This window comes from Plectropomus leopardus, chromosome 19, assembly GCF_026936395.1.
Source record: "Plectropomus leopardus strain MGB_pleo_1.0 chromosome 19, ASM2693639v1, whole genome shotgun sequence".
Classification (NCBI taxonomy): domain Eukaryota; kingdom Metazoa; phylum Chordata; class Actinopteri; order Perciformes; family Serranidae; genus Plectropomus; species Plectropomus leopardus.
Window position 1 is genome coordinate 11,315,835 of NC_142194.1, and position 23,489 is coordinate 11,339,323.

Genomic DNA, 23,489 nt, shown 5'->3' on the forward strand with positions numbered 1-23,489 from the left:
CATAAAGTCACATAACTATGTTAATGTTTGGTTTACACAGGACACAAACAACGGCCTCCTGGTTGAAAGTCCATGTCAGTGTGACTCCCTTGCTCTTGATACTTCATTCCTGTGTCCACTTGTCAGGTGTAAGTTCAGGATGTAGACCCAAATGCAGAATGGCAGGCAGGTATCAAAACTCAAAGTTCAAAAGAAATACAGATCAAAAGTAAACTGAAAACCAACTAAGAAAACAGACGAACTGACAAAGGACAAGGGGAAAGAAAAAGAGAAGTACACAGAGGAGTACTCAGATGGGTGGAGAAAACAAGACTAATACCAAGCAGGTGTGCAGGGAAGTATCTGGGATCAGGGAAGGACAAACGAGACTGATAAAAGCTAGGTGTGACAGAAAACAGGCGGGAAACGGACAAAGGCAGGAAGAACTAACGACAGGCAAAACCATGAGGGAAAGTGAGTACAGGTGAGTGGACTGTAGCAGTAGTAAGTGACACGTGAAACTCATCAGGCAGGAAAACACAAAGACAGGAAGCAAAACCAAATATGATACATGAGGAATGATTCTACAAAATAAAGCAGGAAACAGAACATGCACAACATGAAACAGAGAAAAACATAACAGAAATTTAATTCGTTTTTATATTTGTCTTTAACTTATCTTTTAATTCTTTATTTTGTCTTTTAATTTTAGCTTTTAATTTAGCTTTCTACTTATCTTTTATTCTGCCCTGATCCTGTTTTTTGAACTCCAGGGTTTGCAGCCTCTTTGTAAATTGTGTTGTTAAAGGTGCTGTATAAATAAAATTATTATTATTATTATTATTATTATTATTATTATTATTATTATTATTATTATTATTATTATTATTATTATTATTATAGAAAACCCCTAAAAAAGTCCACAAGATAACACAAAAGCCAGGATCATGACACCACTGTGACAAAAGATCCTGTTGCCGCCATATAATTTCAACACATTTTGTTCCCATTTCCTTCTTATGCATGTGTTGCTACGACTTCATGTCAATCTCACATATTTCTGAGACCAGACAGCAAAAATCTGAAAATGAGGTCAAGCTACACAACATGTCAGCTTTAGTGTCATACACATAGAATATGGCAGACAAAAGTATGTGTTTAGTTAGTAGTAAAATACTTTCATATTTATTCACAGATTGCATATTTTTTCTCTATCTGTCAACTCTGCGCAGGGTCTTAGGGGTGTCTTCGTGCCCAAAGGCTACAGATCTCTTGCCAAAGCTTCTCCACAATGTATTTGGCAAAGTGGATGAGCTACAAGCAGTCCAAGCTTCACACATCAGTCATGTTTATCATAAATAAAACCATTAAACTTATCTTGCTGATGGTGTGGTCCTTGCTGTGAGTTAACATTAATCCTTGTAACAAGTACGGTAAAGTAAAATTTTACTGGTTTTCTAGAATTACTGCAACAGCTATCAATGTGATGTTTAAAAGCTCTGAGCAATAAAATCTGACACATCTTTGTAACGTCCATGTTGTTCCACATTACAACTTAAAAGCTCATGAAAACAGTAAAGCCATACAAACAACAACTGAACTAAAAAAATGGGACCATCTGAGGATCATGTGAGTGCAGCAATAATCAATGAGCTTTGAAGCTGCTGGGAGGAAGGTTTTGTTGTTGTTGGACGGAGGCAGGCTAGCTGTTTCCTACAGTCACCAGTCTTTATGCTAAGCTAAGCTAACCCCCTGCAGGCTGTAGCCTTATATTCAACGGACAGGTATGAGAGTGGTATTGATCTTCTCGTCTAACTTGCGGCAAGAAAGCAAATAAGCGTATTTCCCCAAATGTCAAACTATTCCTTTAAGGGTTGGGAAGGGCTGGCAGAATGTAAAAGTAAAAGGATTTTGCAATAACAATAAATTTGTGAAATTTGTGTAATAAATTGGAGTTTGACCCTTTGAAACCTGAGAAAATCGGCTTGATTTCTTTAGAAAGCACAGAAGGAAATGAGCAGCTTAACAAAAAATGGCTCAAAAATTAGCAATAAATAAGTAAAGTTACAAGAAAATTTGAAAAAAATACAGTAAAACACAAAAACAAACAAGAAAATGACATGAAAAAAGTGCTAAAAATTTAAAAACATTAATTATTTTGTAACATATTTTTATTATATAAATCTAATAATAATAATAATATATATATAAACATTTTCCCCTATTTTTTAATAACTTTCTAATATTTCTCTCTTTTCCACTCTCCTTTCTTAAAACATTATTTTTTAGATTGTTATCCTGTCAACTTTTTCATAATTTCTTGCAGTTACCTGTGTCTTTTTCAATGTTTTTGAAGAGAATTAAACCTTTTTGCTCAGGTTTCAAAGGTTTAAATACTTGTTAAAGGCATCTGAATGCGACACAATAAAACCTGATGCCGATCCAAGTTTCAGAGGGTTAACTCGCAAATTCATTTTTCTAATGGAAATTTCCCACAATAAATTCCCTCTAACCAGATGAAACCTTTGATGGCGTCTCATTTCTCTGTACTTGTAGTTAAAGACCAAATATGAAAAAACCTTTAAATATATCAAGCGTTGCAAAAACATGTGTTCCTCGAACAACAAACCTTTCAGTGTGCAGCACTTTGCTACAAACACACACACAGTCGAACAAACACCCACACACTCAAACAGGATTGAGAATATGAGGCTATCAGAGGCTTGCACATTACATTGACTGGTGGAGGTCTTCACTGTTTAAGTGGAGCTGCCTGCTGAGGTTTTCCTCCCCGGCAGCAGGCCTATAAGAGTGGTAAGTGGCGGTGATGAGACACTGTCCCCTGTGCCTCCTTCAGCTGCCATTCCCTTTAAATTGAAACAGAGTCCTGCAAATAAATGCCACATTCTGAGCTGGGAGAACGCCTGAAAGTTGAATTTCATATAAGCACCCGTTGGGGAATTGGCCCCGGCGCAGCCTGCTTTATTCGCTCTGCTTTTTGTTATTTATATGATGAAGGAACAGGGCTACGTCAGGGTCATTCAGTGTTCATTTATCTTTTTATGTTGTGTTCTGGGGCGAGCTACTATAGCTAGGCTGCCTATAGCGACTGATTCTGCAACATAACTCCCCTCTAACGCCTCTGAATATTACAGACAATCTTATTCTGACGCTTTCACCTCTTGGTATCAATATGCATTAGTTTTACCCCCTGTTCATTAGCTTTAAATGGCATCTCTCTTTAAGATTAATTGAAGCTGAGATAAAAGAAGATGGCTCCCAAGAGTGGCCCACTGTTTGTTATTCATGTTGGCCCGAAAACGGCAACAGTAAATCCTCTAAGTTGTTGTTAAGCTGGCTGTATTACCATATGTGTGCCATTTCCATGGAGTGACAGACCCCCCCTGGATCAAATGGGGACTATTGATCCTGCAGCACTCCATTTCAAGTTAATTGTGCTTGAAATGAGGTGCACACACTCAAGCATACCTGCATTGGGAAGGCTTTATTTATTTATATTTGTCAGGGAACCCGTGTCAGATAAACAGAAAATATTCAATTCACGTCTTATTCAATTTTGCTCAAAAAAGCCAGTTGTGCTGAAGTATGCTCCGAAAGTGGTTGAACCAGATTGAATCAGACTTTGATCCTCAGTGAGGCCGGTGCTACATGAGACTACAGGCTAAAAAGAAAACATGTTTAAGTGATGACTGGTGCAGGGATGACGCTTATTTGTAGGTCAACAGAAAAGCTAGCCTTGCCCTGGTTTCCTCAACAAAAGCCAATGGAATTTTTCCATTGGATGTTGGATGACTACAAAAATACACTCTTACCTACACCACTCTATAGCTTCTTAGCATATAATGTCATAAATCAGTGCTCCTTCCAGACGGAGGTTAGGCAACAAGAGGCAAAGACTACCATCACTACATAAATTAATATCATTTGCACTACATATGGTTTTTCCAGTCGATTGGATTGGAAAAAAGGGAGGCTTTAAGTTCAGAAAACAGGAGCACATAAAGAGAAAAAAATGAAGAAAAAAAACCTAAATTGAGAAACAGTGGCAAATGTGGATCAAAATCCTCCATTAAAAAAAATACACATCAAATACATATTTCAAAAAGATGGTTTCTGTTATCTAAGGTAGTTCTTAACACCATGATGATTGCTGAATTGTTCGTTTTTCTGATAAGTTTGGTTTTAATTAGTTATTTGATGATATAAAAGGGGAATCTGACAACATGACTTACAGCTGTAGTGCCAGTTGGTGTGCTTACCTTCAAAGGCTCTGATTGTGATTGGCCAGACGTGTGTATGAGGGGGGAGCTCGATATTAGGAGGATAACTACTTCACTGGCTCCAACTGAAGTCACCAGCAGAAGATGGCAGCAGTCGTATCCGGGATATTTTGGTCTCACTTTTTACAGTTGAGGTATGTGGAGATGCGTAGGCCATCTTTATACGCAGCTGAAATATAAAAGACAGTTATATTCAAGCACACTTACTCACCAAATACAAGATGGTAGTCTTTTCAGTCGTGGACCTTACTGCTCACCAAATAGTTATAGTATTTTATGCAGTCACATTCCTCTATTTTCAGTTCACCCAGTATACGCATTTTTTACTTCCTGCCCTCCATCTGCATTTTGCTTGTCAAACAAGTTATACAGTGTTGGAGATTGACTGAAATTTTACTTGTGGGGCAATAATTTAACCTCATCAGTAGAAAACCCTGAAAAGATTCTGACACAATTCTCACTAACCTCTGCGGGATTCTTCCCAGGGCTTCTCTTCCCCAGCTGGAGACGTGAGTAAACCTGGCTGTAATATTTCAGCAGGGGTCAGGTGAAATCTGGCCTCTCCCTGACCCCTATTCCCTCCGACACTAACGAAGCAGGCTCTAAGGTAACCAGGCATGAAGAGGCTGGCAGAACCGAAGAGGCTGGGAGCAGCTGAGTTGCTCAGCAGACGTCCCACTCAGCCTTCAGCGTGATCATGTGCCAGATTATGACTGCGAATACACAGCCTACAAATCATTTATCCCTGCCGCACGGTGGGCTGAAAGTGGTGAATCTGGAAAAAAAGAAAGATACAGGAAATCAAATGTTTTAAACACAATGAAATTACATAACCACACTAAAAAAACAGCTCCATGTCCTGCAATGTAAAACAGAAAATATATCATAAAAGAATACATTTGTAGAAAAATTGAAATTAAGTGATAACTAAGGTTGGACTGATCATCCACAGTTTAAAGCAGCTGTAAGGGTAATTCCATATTTTCTAACGGCAGTGAATATCACTGCTCCCTCCACCGGCCCTGGGGCCACTGCACAGGGAAACAAGCCAACACAGCACCATTTGTACAACTGCCCCCTCCCTCAGTTTGTTTATAAGCCTATTCTTTTATAATAGTATATATAAATAAGTGAAACTGTGTAATGGATCGCATTAAACAGGCAGGCATATTGAGGCAGGATTTAATTTGCATGCCAGATTAGCTTGCTATTGGCTGGGGCAGTGCCGTAGGGCAGCCTATTCATTAATAGGATCTAGTCTCTTCAAATCCATTAAGTCAATTGAACCCATACATAATCTGATTTCAGAGGCACCATGTAAATGTACTGGTACGCCTGTTCTAGGACAGGCCTTTGCACCCCCTTAAGTGCAAGTGGTGTGGAGGCATTTGTAGAAGTGAGAGGATGCCTGTAAGTCAAAAAAAAGGCTAAATAGATATATAATAAACAATGTACACGGAAAAATAAGTCAACAAAGAGTACAGTATGTGTTGTTAGGCCCTCCTTAACCCCTGCATCTGTAGTTTTTAAATACTTTTTAAATTCCTCTCCGAGCATTGATAAAAGCCCTGAAAATTAATGCTATGGTGGCCCTGAGGGTCAAAACAAGATATTTTAGAAAACACAATATTTCAGAAAACATAACATTTAAGATAAAGCATTTCAAAAGCACAGCGTTTCAAAAAAACACACCAAAAGTTCAGAAAGCACAACATTTCAGAAAACACCTTTTACAAAACATAACTTTTCAGAAAACACTACAACATTTAGAAAATAAATCAACATGTAGAAAATATGACATTTCACAAAACACAACATTTAGGAAACACAAAGACATTTCAGAATATAGCAGAAAAAAAGCGCAAACACTTGATTTTCACTGGAGTTAGTCTTTGAGACTAACTCAACAACTCTATAGTTATTTTTCTTCAAACACAACATAACAGGAAAAACAACTGAAGAGGAGACTCTCCCTGAGTTGTCTCTGCCACGAGCAAAACATAGGTGATGAAAAGCAAGAACTTTTTTTTTATTCTGTTACCTGTCACTGAGGATGGAGGATGGATTCTGTGACTGCACTGCTAACAGCACTACAGCTGGACCAGAACAGCATATAAAACACATTGCTGTTGTTTCTTCTTGCCATTTTCATTTCAGACCAGTGATCTTGTGGTAGTTGATGGGTGTAAAACCATTTAGTTGGGTGGGTTAACAGAGAGGAAGTGGGTAAACTCTGATTGGTGAGTATACTTAATAAATGGCCAGAAAAAGAAGTGGGTGAATCCCGTGTACCTGTGTATACCTTCCACTACAGCACTGATAATTACTTATAAAGTCAGCTCATTATTAAAGACTACAAATCACAGCCACAACAAAGACATTACAGCATACAGGAAATCCAAGAAAGCCAAACAAACTGTGGACTTTCACCTGAAAGACCACTGTTTGTTTCCCTTGTGCAACCAAAGACAATTGAGTTATTTTACTAAAGTAGTGTGCTAGTATATATATGCTATGTGACATATGTCACATGACGCAGGTCACATCACGGTACATGACATGGGTATCAGTCATACTTATTTTAAGCCAAACCATGATGTTTCTAAAACAAGCTTTTGTTGTCTAAACCTAGGGAAGAAAACCTAAAAACGCAGTTTTGCTCATGTTAAAGGTTTATTTTACGAGCATAAACTGTACATTTCCTTTGAGAAGACACAGTACACATAACAAGCATAAAATGACACACTATCCCTGAACATCCAAACTGACGAAAGAGGATACCTAGTGTATCATATTTCGATGTGTGGGGCTGCTGACCGAGCATGAGTATTTAAGACGTTTTGTATTTGGTGGTGTTATAACAAAACTAGTTATTGTTACTTATTGTTGTTGTTTGTTGTTCTATGCACATTTGTCATTTCCAGGGTATGAAATCCTGCTTAGGTCCCCAAAAAGTCTGAGGCAAGCAAACATTTTACAAGGCTAAAAGAACCAATATGCATTACAGAATACTAAGCTTCTCTTGTATTATGAAAAACTGAAATCAGTATGTTTACAAGATCTGGCACATAATTAAATCTGTTTTGTGCAAACAACAGTGGTAAACATCTTAAACTCCACAGATGATCAGAGGCAGCGACTCCCAGCTGCGGGTGAAGCAGGGGGGTAAAGATGACCTAAATCCTTGTTTGTGAGGCTGGCTGGTCGGAGCTGAGGAGGGGAACACTGCTGGAGGCGCTCACAAGACAAGGCCCGACACAGTCCAGGTCATGCCTGAGCGACCCGACTAGCCCCAGATTTACACACTGTACACACCCCAGCATCTGGGCCAACAGGGAGCCACACATGCGTGCACACACACAACCAGCTCACAGATACACACACATGCACGCACTGTAGATGTGAAGAGAGGACAGGGACTCACCATGGGGAAATCTATACAGTTTATAATTGGGGGGAGGCTACAGAAGGAAGAAGAGAACCATAACAAATCTACACAAGGGTGCATGAGGCTAAATAGACCTGAATGTCTAAAAGGAAACTCGAAAAGTAGGACGATTTCAGGAGAAGAGGTGCGAGAGATACATTTGAAGCAGTGCTATCCATCAATCTGACTACTATGCTGTATTTAAATATATTCAGTTTCGAGGCTTTCTTTGTTTTGATTTATGTATTAATTCTGGTTATATGAAATTGGCTGGTTACAGATAAATACTGTGAAATCCTAAATAAAGAATCCCAGTGAGAAGCTGTTAACTACACCTCACCTGAAGACTTAATTTACAGTCCTTAAATTGTAGCACAGTGATTCCTATGTCAGAGGATTTGTCACCTCTGCTGTGAGGTCTTCCTGCTTTACAAAACACACAATGGGGGAAAAATTAAATCCCTGGAGGAGGATTTAGACACTTATATAACTCCCCAATTATAAAGTTTTTTTTTTCTTCAAGAAGCCCCAGTGCCCTCCCTTCTGTTTATATGACTCACAAATATCTAATACTGAACTGTGTATAATGCCAGTATGCCCACATGACTGCAGAAAAGGCTCTTTTGCTTTCTGCCCGACTGAGTCAGGCATAATGGGAGGCTTGAAAAGCTGCGAGCTTAAACCAGCGCAGTCTTGACAAAGCCTTGGTGGCTTGCTGGGAAACTGTGCATCCTAGGAAGTTGCCAAAAAACTAATTTTCAAGAGCACTCAGCATGGTCTTAAAGCTATCTAATGGAACCACACCCAGACTGGACGTTAAATACCTCACTCCTGCATGGGCAATTTGCTGACAATGACGGAAGAAATGACTGCGTGGGCTACAGTAAAACCGCCATTAGCATTTAGGAGAAAAATGAGAAATAACTGTACATTTTAATGGAATTCAACATTCAACACTGTATTTCCATATTTCATGTGCAAGGAACAAAAAAGATCGCAATAAAAAGTTGCATACCTAACTTACACTATATGGTCAAAAGTATGAGGACACCTATTACACCCTCATGTGATTGTTGAAGATGTTATTCGTAAACTGTGGGCATTAATATGCAGCTATAACAGCCTCCATTCTTCCCAGAGAGCTTTCCACAAGATTTTTGAAGCTGGCTGCTTCAGCCACAATAGAATCACTGAAGATCAGAAACATGGGCGGATTATGTGACAATGGGCCCCTGCGCTCAGACATGCAAAAGGACCCACCACCTCTCCTTCACCAGAACTAAGAGCACATTGGGCCAGGCTCTGCTGCTCTGGACTGGCTTCCTGCTACATTTAGAACTGATTTCAAGGTCCTTTTCTAACACTTTCCCATCCCAAGTCATCACATATTGCAGCTTTGCAGTGGACTTCCCCGTCTACATATTACATTCAAGCTGTCCCTCTCTGTCTGCTATTTATGTTCTGGGATGCTGCAACCATGATGTCAACACCAACACGTAGTAAGATAACACTGCACATGGTTACATTTAGGCAACGTAAGCACATGGAAACCAACGGCGGCACATTAACAAACACATGCTGCCACAGAATGTTAGGATTACGAGAAGGAAGCACATGGTAAGGTGTAGAAAAACAGCATTTAACAATTATTATTATTATTATTTTAATGTATAAATGCAGGCACCAAGCCGTGATTGACATGATAGACAGCTGCATTATAGACTTCTTAGCTCTGATTGGTTGATTTTGCCCAGGCGTGTTGGATTCTTGTGGATGCCATTTGAAGAAGTAGGAGGATGGGGAGGAACATTATTTTTTCCCATGGTTATCCTTTTTAAAGTTACCAGTGGTGGCTTTGATGTGCAGCTCGCTTTGACATACAATATGTTATGTGTGTGCATTATTACAATAATAAAGAAACCTCAACATAGACTCCTAGCAACAATTAACATAATGCATTATTGTCTCAAAATAACAATCTAAAACACAAAAAATAACAACAATAGATGAGTTTGTTGAGGTGTAATTTTAAGAAATTATATATCTTCAAACTTATGACACACAGGTCCCAGAGATATGAAATATTCAACAATTAACAATCATAACACACACCGTACATCGTATACATTTATTCCCTGCAGTCTGTTGAAATAAAGCTGACACAGGAGCAGCTTGTTAAAAGAATGCCTGGTATTTGCCTTTTTAGCCTCGTTCTGCTACATATTTTATGATAAACCCCGACGCCAAGTCATCGAGAGGTCCCAGTCCACTCTGATCCCCCTACCTGCCTCCTCAGACCGCCCCTTCCCCCTCTACTTATATTTCAACCCACCTTGATGTACCTGTTTACTTGTCTGTGGGTGGTCCGGCTGGTGCTAAAACAACCCCCCCAAACCCTGGCAGATCCAGGAATAGAGTCTACTCGTGCACTGTAAAACTGACAAGTTGATCTTACTTAAAATAATCTTGGAAACTGATTGCCTTGAAAAGGGAGAGTCAATAAAACTAATAATCTTAATTTATGTTTACTTTATTTGCAATTGTTAAGTTTACTTAAAATGTAGCTGTGTTTACTTAATTTTGTAAAGTTGTTGCAATTTATAAATGGCGATTGAAATGACCTTGTTCTGTGTTAACTTCAGAAAAACAAGTTAGTCTGACTTAACTTGATCATCACAAAGAAGATTTGGCCAATGATAAAGTTATGTTTTCTTCAACATGTTTAAAAATATACAAATATGACTAGTTTGCAGTCAGCAGATATAATGCATCATAAACTTGATTTACTGAAGTTGGTAAAACTTAGAAAGTTTTTTTTATTAAAGTTGTTATATATAAGTTGCAACTTTACAAAATTAATTAAACATAACTAAATGTTAACTAAAATTAAGAATTAGATAAAATGTGAACATAAATTAAGACTAATAGTTATATTTACCTACATTTTCCTTGATTTTTTTAAAAGTAAAATCAACTTTTCAGATTTTACAGTGCAACGCTGCCTGCTTGTTTTGTAGTTTATGGTACGAAAAAGGTAGAAAAGGATCGAGGGTGGGCACGTAGGCGGAGTGGATCATTCAGCAAAGGAGTCCCCTGGCCGGCCTCAGGACCACCTAACCTGTGGTTTCTATCCCTGACCCCATAATGTGTGTGAGGGAGGGGGGATATTACCTTTTCTCCGACAGTGCTTCCCCATATACCCTGACCCCACAGAGACATTACAGTGGGCAAATATAAAGCAGGGCTTCATGAAGCCTGAGCTTATCTGGGCTCTGAAAGTATGTGAGACATGCCTGGGAACAAAAGGCCGTCTCTCAGCCTGGGAGCAGGCCAAGGGGATCTCTTTCAGCAGCCACAGATTGCCCTGTGTTTTCTTAATTGACAGACCCCGGCCACATTTGATAGAAATGACATGCAGCTGGCAGCGAGCCCCGGCCTTCCAGGTAGACCACCTTTCAGCAGGAAAATTGTCCTCAATCTAGTTCATAAAGAAAGTTCGATGGAGGTCTCTCAGTCTGCGTCATTAACATATTGTGCTGCGGTGGGTTCAGGTCGCTGTGGATTAGTACACCTGCGTGGGAAAAGTTGGTCATGTCAGAGTGTGGGGTCATCTACACCCACTGATGAGCTTGGTGGTCATAATTTCATAGCAACTGCTTGGAAAACGTCAAAAATAACATCTAGTAGTCTACACAGCAAAATGAATCAGCTGTAGGTGTTCTGATTATCATGTAAAACACCCACGCTTAACAATAGGCGCTTATTATTATTCTATGTTTTAATAACTGTATTAAACACTTTTTAACTGTACGTTGTCCTCTCTTACACTGTGCCAGATTCATTCTACTTTATGTCCTCTCCATTGGTTTCTGTCCACAATGTACATATTATAGTTACATAACTGACGTATTTATAGCCGCATTTATTCATACTGTACATTTTGTATATTGCTGTTTATTTTGTAGCATCCCATCTCTTTATGTTCAGAATCAGAAACAGATTTAATAGCCACATGTGTACACAAAGGAGGACTTTCACTTTTTGTCGCTCTTAATGTAAAGCACATGCAGAGAAAAACAGGCCTTATACATGAACAGATTTTTTTTAACTATATTTTTCTCATCTGTTTAAGATAAATACTGTCTGCACAGCCTTTGTTGACGCAGCATGAGCTGTCTCCTCTCGTCACAGCGGTAGTTAGTGAACAAGTGAACGTTACCTTTTTCATAACACCTTCTGGAGATCTCGCCACCATTTAGTCCCATTTGATATAAGGACAAGTGATGCCCTGTACATGCAAAAGTTTTCCGTCCACTCCTCATCAATTACAACCCCATTCCCAAAATTGTCCCACCATCTGCCTGTTTGCTCAGGTGTGATCAAAAACTGTTTTTTCTGGTAGTTTAAACCTTTAACACTGAGGTGGACCAAATTACTTTGTCTGTGAACTGAAGCAGCAATATTATCTTTAAGTGTAAAGTAGTCATTAGACCAAGCAGTGCTAACAAAATGTAAACAAACAAACATTTTTGCTAATGTGTCTGGCTCATGCTCACTACACAGAGCAACAGTGGGCGTGCACAAACTGAGGACATTTAACAAACTGCTCTGTTTCACATGTCAACACAGATACAAAGTGACCACAACTATGAAAATCTACACCCTAGAGGGTATTTAAAAATCTCCATTTTAAAATATCAGTATACCTGTAGATTGCCACAGTTTAAACAGTTGTCTCCATGGTGCCACTCGCTCTGTGGTGCTGCAGACTCTGGGGCCGTTCAGAGCAGGTGTGTATGTGCTGAGATCGTAGGACACTATAGCATGCACACAGGTGGACTATGTTTAACTAATTATGTGAATTGTGAAGCTAACTGGTACCACCAGGTCTTATCTATGGGTCGCATAGTGAAGGCTACACACCATTTTTCCATTTTTTATTTTTCCAGATTTTATTTAACCGTTTTACCATTTCAAATCACCAATTTTTAATATTTTGTGTAAGTACATTACCAATGATTTTTAACATTTTTTTTTAAATTTGGGATCACCAATTTTTGATATTTTATGGAAGTCTGTTACAAAAAAAGTGCAAATTCCATCTCTATAACAGGTTTTAATGCAACAAAACAGGAAAAACGCAAAGTAGGATGTATACTTCTGTATGGCACTGTACATAGTGTAAAGTATTTTTTTATACATTGATAGTGATTATATTAAGATGTAAAATGATTAGACTATGAAATATGGTTTCCTGGTATACATATATATATATATATATATATATATATATATATATGCACATTTGCTATTGTTTGCATCATCTGGGTCAATGCTAAACTTATTGTGTGCAATGACAGTAAATTTGAGTTGAGTTTTCTCTTATTGCTGAGGCGACATAAAGCTATATGTTCTCTTTTCCCAGTCTGAGGAAAGCATGTCCTCAGCTGGCCAGATACAGTAATGCACCCTTTCTTTCTTTTTTTTTTTAAATAGCTCTGTCTGAGAGATATAACCTTATATTTTCTGTGCTTACACCTTTAAGACAAAAAATCACCTACAAAAAAAAAATCAAAGCTGATGCTTTGGGATACTTTAGAATCTGGATGTGTTGGTTTTATTGTTTTACAATTACATTACTATTCATTTGTATGATTTTTGACAGCTCTGGGGTTGTTTTATTGTGTTATTTAGGGTTAAATTTTCAATCTTATTCTTTATGACTTAAAATCACATTTCTATCTTTTTTTGAGGAATGTTTAAATAATTGTTTAACTGTGTGCATCACTTATTTACACAGATTGCATAGTTGTATACGATGTGACTGTAAATGCCTTTCTTTGTCTTGATACCAGATGGAAAAAGTAACAAGAATCATTCAAAACAACAGTGATCATACTATTCCATTTGAATCTAAATAAGCCCAATTTCATGCATTTGCGTCTACAGATACAGTCACATTGTCAGTGCTAAAAAATGCAAATGTATCTGTGCCAGCAACGACAAACAACAACATAAACTGCCAAAATGCCTTTGTCACGGCACATATTGTCAAACTCTCTTGTGTACATTTAGATGCTGGGCATCCCAAAGGCCCAAACTCCACTGAGAATAAAAAGGGGCCATATGGCATCCATGTCTCAAGCCCCCCGTGATCCACCCAGGCTGATTTCCCATCCGGTGCAGGAAAAAGGATTTCAGGGTGCCAAACGGTGTTGGTCCCCTGTGGATATTAGTGGGCCATGGAAGATAAGAAACTAGCCATCCTAGACAGCCAGTTCCATCAGCAGATAAGAGCAGAAAAGGCCCCTCAGCTACACCTGAACCTCCACTGATCCACTTCAGGCCTGATGTGCTGCGACTTTACAGCGTTCCTACAATACCAGAGTTTTGTTTTGCATTTATTTTTGCTTCATATATTTGTATTTCTGTTCTTCTTTCTTATAAATGTGTTTAAACATAATATAATTACATATACATAAGCAATAATAGCTCACTTTTGCATGCAAACATACTGTATTTCTGCTGAACCTCTGTTGAGACAAATTATCATTCCTAAGCCAAAGACAAATGGTTTGTCCCATATTTAGAGGTTCCCAAATAACTGTGTTGTCATTTATTAACTTTAAGATTTACACTCAGGCTTGAATTCAGAAGTTAAAAAATACTGTCTACAGTTATGCGACAACACTTAAAAAGTGAAAAATAAAACATTGTAACCTGTAAGTGCCAAATCTGACACTGTGAAGGACATTGGGGAGGTTGTGTTTTGTTGTAACTGAGTTATTGCCTTGTTGATAAGGCATAGTTGTTGGTGTCAGCAGTGGGTATCAGTATGTGCTTTCCCTTTACTGAATGTTCACAAAAACAAGGAAAATGTCTCTTGTGTCAACTAAACTGGTGTTGGTGTGTCTACAGACAGGGGGAACTTTATTCAGACTTCAAAATTCTCACATCATTTATGACTTGTTAAATGTTAATTTATCACTTTGTCTGCTTTTTTTTCCCATTAAAATGAATAAACGAAATGTTTAAACTCTCAAACATTTTCACCTATCATGCTCAGTCATGCTTTCACCTACAAACTTTATTCAAACTTTAAATAAGTCTACAACTATTGGATTTTATTCAGTTTTTTTCTTTCATTGTGTTTCTGTAATCACAATTGAAGTTTCGTGCTTTATTCAAACCTCCCTCAGATTTTTACATTGTTGTGAATCATGTTGTTCTTTTTTTTGTCTGATTGGGGTTTTTTGTTTGTTTGTTTGTTTGTTTTGTTATCCATTCTATTGCTAGCGTATTTTCGGCCGATAGCGTCCTGACTAGTTATGGCATTTTGTACCTTGTACTTATTAATTTGCACTGTCCCTTTTTAAATGAACTATTTTTTTTTTAAAAAAATGTGACCTTTCACTAAATTTCACAACTAGCCTGCCGAAATTGCATTTTAATGTCAGTGAGATTTCAAAGAAAATAATAGCAAATTTCTGGAATATCAGTTTGGAAATATGAAAGAAAAGTAGACAGAAAGGAAATTAAGGAACATTTAGAGCTTCATTCACTGTATCATATTTGGCGGAGTAGGTGAGTGGTATTGCGAATGAAAAGGACATTAAAATGAAAGTATCAGGCACCCTGTTCATGTGAAGGACAAACATTTACAGAAAAGACAACATTCTTTGACAGCAGGGGAAGTCATTTTTTTGTATTTATAATATATTGTTTTAAGCTGATGTTTAGTCATGACTCTCTGCAGCTTTCATTATCTAATAGGCCCTTTATGTTGTAGCCCAGTGCTACTTTAGTCATTTTCCATTTGTTAAAAGCACAAACAGCCTCACATGTTTTCCAAATACAAACCATAAGATTAAATCACGAATAACTTATATTAAATAGGGCCTACCCAACTGTCTTTGTTTGCCAACATGCTAAGCTATCTAACACAAGTTAGCATCTTACCTTGGATCAGAAAAAGGGCTTCTTGTTGATCTTCAGCTGGAAAGCAGCTCTTTCGACTTCAGAAAAGCAAAAAAATACAGCATCTGCCTTTAAACTTTGAGGATATCTGCTGTCAGATTTGCAGGCTCAGGCAACAATGCAGGGTGGATGTCTGCTGAAGGAAGGGAGAGAGCAGGTTAACACCAGTTTATCGCCTGGAAGGCCCAGGTGAGTGTAATCAAGGTAATGACCCTCCCATGTCAGCCAACCTCTTAATATTTCCATGCAGCCAAACAGAATAATAATACGGTTGTCCATTTCTGGCTAGCTCATAGTCACAGCTTTGCACTGCGCTCATGCAGCAGTTACTGTTGATTTCAGGACGAGGTTGTTGCAGAAGCATGGTGCCAACTGTGCAGTTTCCTCCTCTTTAACACAGTTAGCTCTGTCAGCACAGTTCCTATTGTCTGGCACAGTTTAGCAGAGTTTTAGCCCTGATTTAGTCTGTTTAAACCTGACAGGCCTCCTGCACAGTTAAGGTTGTTAACATAGCATTGGACAGTGACTATTTAAGGGAGGGGCTTAGGAAAGGGTTAGTTCACTTAAATTACACTTTAACCCTTTGAAACCTGGATCGACGTCACTTTTCTTGTGCTGCATTCTGACACTTACACAAGTATTAAAACCTTTGAAATCCGAGCACATTTTGGTTTGTTCACTTTTAAAAACATGAGGAAAAAAAGAATTGCAGGTTATTTGTAGATTCTGAAAACTATATATTTTTTAAAGCTGGGAGAAAATTTCCAAAAATAGATATATACAATAATTATATGCTTACATTTTTTAACACAATTATTATTTTTAAGCACTTTTTTTACGGAATTTCCTTTTTTTACTCTTTTACTTTGAATTTTTTTTTTACTTATTCAATTTTCAGGTAATTTATCTTGTGCTTTTTATAACTTTTTCCCCTAATTTTTGGATGATTTCATCTTAAGTTGCTAATTGCCCTTTACCTATTTGTACTGTTTTTTCTTTAAATACAACTTAAAATGTTTAAATGAGTCAGCAGTAGATCTTCAGCAGCAAGAGCATGTACATTTTTTTTTTTATCCTTTTCTGGTTTAATTTCAAAATACTTTTTGGAAGCAGCAACATGCTCCTTATTCTGTGATATGAAACTCTATACTCCAAGGACTTAGTCTGTAAAATACTCTGGAAAGGGCAGAGATATCAAAAGTAGAGGTCATCTGATAACTGCTGAATAAGCCATGACACAGAGAAAAATATGAGCATTGAGCATTGACAAAAACACATATTGTTCTCATATGTCTGACCCAAGCTGAATGAAACTCTTCTAGCACACTGACATGCTCCATACTATTTTTATGATGTGGGATTTGTAACTAGGTGAAACTCTCCTTATGCACAACATGAGCCTACATGGTGGAGCTCCTGTCACTTTGTGCCATGCTGCGTTTCTGCACAAATTATTTTTCTCATAGCCCCAGTGCAGTGAAAGCAGATGAGGGAATCTTTTAGGCAAAAGATGGGTCACAACTTCCCTCCCCTGCTCTACAGATGCTGGTCGGTTAATGAAGTAACAACAAATTGGGCCGCGGGCTAATTTGGAGTGGCGTTTCCTGGCCCCTCTTGGCCCATAGAGATGTGTTTCATTTTCTCTTATCAGTGATTCAGTCATGTGGATTTACGCATGGACGCCTCTGTCTCCCCCGATCGCTGTGCTAATGGAAACTTCGTTAATGTCATTAATCTACGGGCCCGAGACATGCACTAAACACATATTTTGCTGTTTGTTCTCCATTTGTCAAATAGGAGCTTCCTTTGTGTCACGTTTTCTAGCCAGTGCAGCACAGAAGAAATGAGACAGAGGGGATTTTTTTAATAGTTTAGGTGACATTGATCTAATTGTGGCTTCAAACATTTAAACTGTGTCCCACTACAAATAATCATATTTACTAGATTCCACAGCCCATCTAGTGACACTAGGAGCACAATGCAAGCTTCCAACCAAAGCTTCTTTGTCTTAAATCAGATCTTAATCTCCGTTCTCCGTACAAAGGACGTGATGAGACAGCCTCCAGCATCTTTCAGTGTCCACTAAGCATAACAAGATGTGATCTGTGATTACGGCACAACGCTGAACTCTGATCTCTGCTGGCTGGAGGACACAAGTTCAGCACAGTTACTCAGAATTTAGCCGCCCAGATTAGTCAGAGGGCAAAATGCTCCTGCCAGGACGAATCCTCGTCATGTTTATTGTGTACATATTCTCTATTAGGTAAATCAGTGTGTTTATATTGCAGGCAAATTGAGCATATAGCTGCAAAAACGTGGCCTCTGGGTGCTAAGAACTGGGCTGGACTGGAGCCTGGATGGCAGAAGGCGTTAGGTCAGAGCGGGACACGGGCAGGAGGAAGGTCACCCTCTTCAATAGCAGGACTAAAGGCTGAGAGAGTGGAGGAATGCTTTTTAAAGGAGTAACAGAACCACAGTGCCAGAGCTCAAATGAACGTGCTGAATTATTTGCAGGATTTCACAAGACTTGACTGTAATAATTCATAATAAATTCCGTATAAAATATGCCTAATAGAAACACATCAATTAAAAAAAGAGCTTTTTGTTATCTATATACATAGGCTATATATATATATATATATAATCGCAAAAAATTACAAAAGTCGCAATCTTGATAGCAGTAACTGCTGTATGAGCGTACTTGCAGAGCGTCGTCCATGACTGAGCCAGTGGGACACACACAAAAATGAACACAACAGCTCAAATCAAAACAAATAGTGGTTTGTCACTGTACTAATGCACTGAATGTCACAGAGCCTGTCCATTAAAGTGTCCATTGTGAATTTGATAATGCTAAATCTGTGTTTTAGTATTAAGAAGGCTCTTATTAGTGTTAGTTGGAGTCACTGCAGAAGTCCTTCAGCTAGTGTGCATCACTCAGTGTCACTTTTATACTCATGTTAAAGCTGCAAATGATGATTATTCTTATTATCTGCTATTTAATCATTTTGTTACATAACCTTTTTTGAGCCCTTTATTCACCACTTAGTGCATACATATAATTTTAATCAAAAATCTTTAAATTCTCTTTATCAAACTCTGATAGAGCAAATTTAGATAATCCGCCCTCAAAATTAATAGAGTTTTGTTCCAAATAAGAACTGGGCCGACACATTCCTCACCCATTGAGTAGTTGGGAGTCACATTACGTCATGATGCTCTATTCATTCATAAGCTATGTGAGTGACCAGCGGGGCCAGAGCTAGCTGACCGTGTGTTTCCTGTCCAGTCTGCGGTTAGGAGTGCAGTAATTAGGAAGAAGACAATGGCTCTGACAGTTGAAGCTTCAAACGTCGCTTCAATTAGACGGCACCCTGAAGACGTCTTGTGTGGCATCGTCATTCATAGAGCCTGAAAACACAAATGTGCTCAGCCTGAATCTCTTAATAATAGTCTTTCTTTCATTAAATACTCACATGAAGAGGTAGTTTACTCATCAATTTATCAACACCTTCCAGATCATCCTAAATCAAGCCCCAAGTTCACCAGATTCTAAACATACATGTTTATTCATGCTGCTGTTAAAATCCAACATTATTTCTTGCTTGGTTGATCGACACTTTGATGGCCACGCTCACAAAGCCACTGTAATGTTGTCATTAGTTATGCTTCTCTGGTGGCCAAAAGATGGATCCGTAAGTCGCAGGATCCAATAAGGTTGTATATGAATGGTTGGAGGAGATAAACTACATCAAATAAACCAAAAAAAGACTCATTCACTGATGGAAGACGGGAGGAATAGTCTGTTAATTAAAAATATGAAAATGAACAAAAATCTCTGAGACAGGTTTGGGCCCATCTCAACAGCTACAGTAATTCTCTCTCCACCTTATATGAACTCCATTTAATTAAGAGGAAGATGAAAAGTGGCCTGAACCAATTTCTGATGATTTTCTTAAGCAGGATCTGTTTTTTAGACATGCTGAAGATGAGAGGAATATTTTATTACATTTATAATATGCCTGAAGTTAAACTGACATTCAAGTTTACCTTGATGCTTTGTCACATACGACAACTGGCAGCTGACCTGTAGATACAACACTTATTTAAAAGTAGAAAAACTAACATTGCCACTATGTTGTTTTTATATTGATGAAAAAGGCCAATATAGGCACACAGCTGCTGCCTGGGCCCAGTTTTTCTTTCTATTGGTGTAACATCCTTTGGTAAGTAGCTTAATTTAAAAACAAACAAACAAACAAACAAACAAACAAACAAACAAAACCTGCAGTATTTATTTATGGTTTTGTTTTTTGTTTTTTGAATAAAATAAAAAAAAATAAACCATAACTGGGTCAATATACGATAATGATGCCCGGGAGGGCTTTGCTTTTTAGAAAATAATATATGGGATCCAGCTCTTCCCCATAACAACAACTTCCACGCAGTCTCTCACTGGGATATTTGCACTCCATATTAACCCTTTGAAACCTGGAGCGACATCACTTCTTCTTGTGTTGCTTTCAGATGCCTTTCACTAGTATTTAAACCTTTGGACCCTAAGCAAATTGATTCAATTTCTTTCAAACACATGGGAAAAAAAGGCATTAGTAACTTAACCAAATGGTCCATAAACTGCAAGATGTGAGTAGATTTAGATTTTTTTTTTAAAAAAATGAAAGAAAAACAAAAAAAAAAGCTGGTGAAAATGTCTATGAAAAGAAGAAAAAAATATTATAACCACTACTATATTTATAAATACCATAAAACATATTTTAAATAATGTTACAAAACATGATTTTTTTAAAGGTAATTTCCTTGTTTTCTTTTCCTTTTTTGTGCTTATTTTAAGTTACTTTTCCTGGGGGGTTTTTTTGGGGTTTTTTTTAAAAAACCAACTTCTTCTTAAATTGCTCTTTGTTTTTTTGTTTTTTTTTAAAGAAACTAGGCCAGTTTGTCCAGGTTTCAAAGGGTTAAAGTTACTGGTTACATCTACACCTGTGCTTTTTCTCACTATGACAAGTCAAAGTGTCTGCCATTAAAAAGACCTGCTTTGAGAAGGATTGCAGCGCTCTTGTTATGTGAAACAGCCGCCACAACACACATGACTGAACCTCACGATCCTCTGCACAGCATCAGTAAGTTACTCTGTCAGCCAGCAGCTTTAAAAGCAGCCAGAGATTAAACTCAGATTTATTCTTTGTTTTAATAAGTACAGTATATTACACGCTGCCGAGGGGCTGAAACTGCATACTGAATAAAATGCACCATCTTCATTGTTGTGCCTGGGTATAAAATGATCAGTTGCTATTGATCAATAATTTAGACAAGTGCCAGATTATTGACAGGAAGACAAAATATGTTAGGCCGGCTATGTTTGAGAAATCCCCTCATACACTCAATCACTGGAACAGAAATTGCTCCATGGTATATAATAACGCAGCTATGTTTCTTTCCCCCCCTGCAGATCAATGCTAATTGAGGTCCTACATGATGAATGTAGTCTGAGTCGTTTTTAACCCACTGACTGCTGAACAGCAACAAGGACGGGCTACAAATGGGCCAATGAAGATGTTATTTATGCTTATTATTATACAGAGAAGAGACGTTATTTTGCTTTTATATTAGTGAGTGCGTCTTATGGCAGTGGTTCCCAACTGGTTCAGCCACTAAGAAAAGATTTCTTAAAAATTACCACATACTCAATTTTATTGGACAAAATGTAGATAACACCTAGGCTTAAAACATAATGAAATTAAACATATTGCAAGAATAATGTGCAATTAGTCAAAACCGAGGGTGTCTCTCGGATTTGAAGACATTTGGGGCTTAGCTCGGACCTCTTTAGGAAAAACAAATTTTGGAGATGTTATTTTATTTTATTTTATTTTATTTAGACCTTTTGCCTTTAAAATTTGGGGTTATTTAAAAAAAACAACAACTTTTGGCCTTTTTTTCTTTAAAACAAAATGACAGCATTTATCACAGCCAGAAACTGTAAAAACTGAAATTATCGCTGGATTTTCAGATGTCTGACAGACACTGCAACCAAAAAAGTGCTATAAATTGCACAAAGACCAGTGCAAAGGTGCAGCATGTTAACAGGCCAAGTAATAACAAAAGCAGGGAAATAAAATAGTTACTGCTCTTGAAAAAAAAACTCTATACGCACACCGCACTTTAAAATAATAGCTGCTGGATATTCCCTGTACCTCAAAATAAAGTGTTTTTCACAAACTTGACATAGTCACAAATCACTGCGGTCCACTCAGAGTGGACCTGCGGGTCACTTTTGGACTGCAACCCACCAGTTGGAAACCACTAATTGAAATTCCCCTACCATAATTTATGAAACAAAGATAATATCTATTTTGCATCATATTTTTTGAGAATGGGGAGTCATGATAACCAGATTTGACTTTTTATCCTTGCTTAAAAAAAACCCAATACATTTCTGTAAATATTGGTATCTCCTGCATGATGCGCAGTTGCTTTGCGAATTGATATTTCAAGATTTACTTTATAAGTAATGACACCGTGATGTCTCCTCAGAGGCCGGCGGTACAGTATGATGATCAGCACAGGCAACAGAAGGATGCCGGTCGATCCCTGAAGCCTTCCCAAACACAACTCTCTGTTGGTGCAAATGCAGCTTTGTGGACAGCACGCAGCAGATGGGGTAAACCATGCCATCAAGTGGAAAATAGACCTGTTGTGTTGTCACAGAGACAAGTTACAATATAGTCTACCAGTCGGACCACCAGAGGAAACTAAGACAAAGCAACGAGGGGGAAGCATTCATTCTTATTGTGCATTCACTGCATCAAGTGTTAATAAGGTCATAAAGATGTTTATTTTCACTCTCTAACTACTCCAAAAGATGCTCTTTATATCATTAAAAGAGATAATCCTGGCCTTTTCATTTACACCTGTATTCTGACATATTTAACATCACAGACTCTCAATGTGGATCATGATTGTTCTGTAGTTTACAAGTCAAGCAGCCTCTCATACAACAGAATTTAAACGGGCAAAAATCCCGACTCATTGCTGCCACCTTGTGTCATTTCCAGTCACAAAACAACGGTGCATGAAGGAGGTGAGCACATTTGACTCCACCACTGCAAGGCTTTGACACTACCCTCTCATACTTGATAATCAAGGGAATTATGGGAATTAAAGGACTCCTGTTATTCAAAGTAGGTTACAGTTATGAACCAAATTATTCTCATTTTTACAGATTAAGAAGCTGAAATAAAAAGTAGGCCTGGGTCATTATTTTGAATGTGTTTATAGGCTATATTAAATCTGTCAGGAACATTAAGAAAATTCAATTTTTGCCCCTTAATTTGCCTAAATCATGTTTAAAATATATATATATATATATATATATATATATATATATATATATATATATATATATATATATATATATATATAGTCTTAAAGCTCTGTATTCAACACTTGCTTGGACATCCACTGATCCACATTAAATAAAGTGTCTTGATCTTTTTGCTGTTAGTTACATTAAAAGAGAATTCCTGTATTTTTTAACCTGGACCCTATTTTCCCATATTTTTGAGTTTACATATCTCCTCCTTTAAACAAAGTTAGTTAGTTTAAATAAAACTATTATAAAATATTAATCTTGAAAAAAACAGAGTATTAGTATCAGATTGGAAATTTTAAACACCCTTAATTGGGGCACTGGGAGCTGCATCAGAAGAGAAAACGTATAGTGCATCTTCACATTACATCGCAGCAGATTTGTGCCTCTTTATGAAATGGAAAAGTGACAAAAGTCA

The 23,489-nt window shown here is 37.7% G+C and overlaps 1 long non-coding RNA gene across 3 annotated transcripts; it reads right to left on the minus strand.

Annotated features, from left to right (window-relative positions):
* Positions 1-1,005: 1,005 nt before the first annotated feature.
* LOC148186317 (uncharacterized) lies at positions 1,006-15,788 on the minus strand. Of its 3 annotated transcripts, none has more exons than XR_015774982.1 (4): positions 15,667-15,788; positions 4,746-5,055; positions 4,260-4,449; positions 1,006-2,866 (listed from the first exon to the last, which is right to left on the minus strand). It is a non-coding gene; the product is annotated as an uncharacterized LOC148186317 (long non-coding RNA). The 3 variants fall into 3 exon arrangements; XR_015774980.1 differs by lacking the exon at positions 15,667-15,788 and adding an exon at positions 12,414-12,520 and having other exon boundaries at positions 1,007-2,866; XR_015774981.1 differs by lacking the exon at positions 15,667-15,788 and adding an exon at positions 12,414-12,520 and having other exon boundaries at positions 1,008-2,846.
* Positions 15,789-23,489: the final 7,701 nt, after the last annotated feature.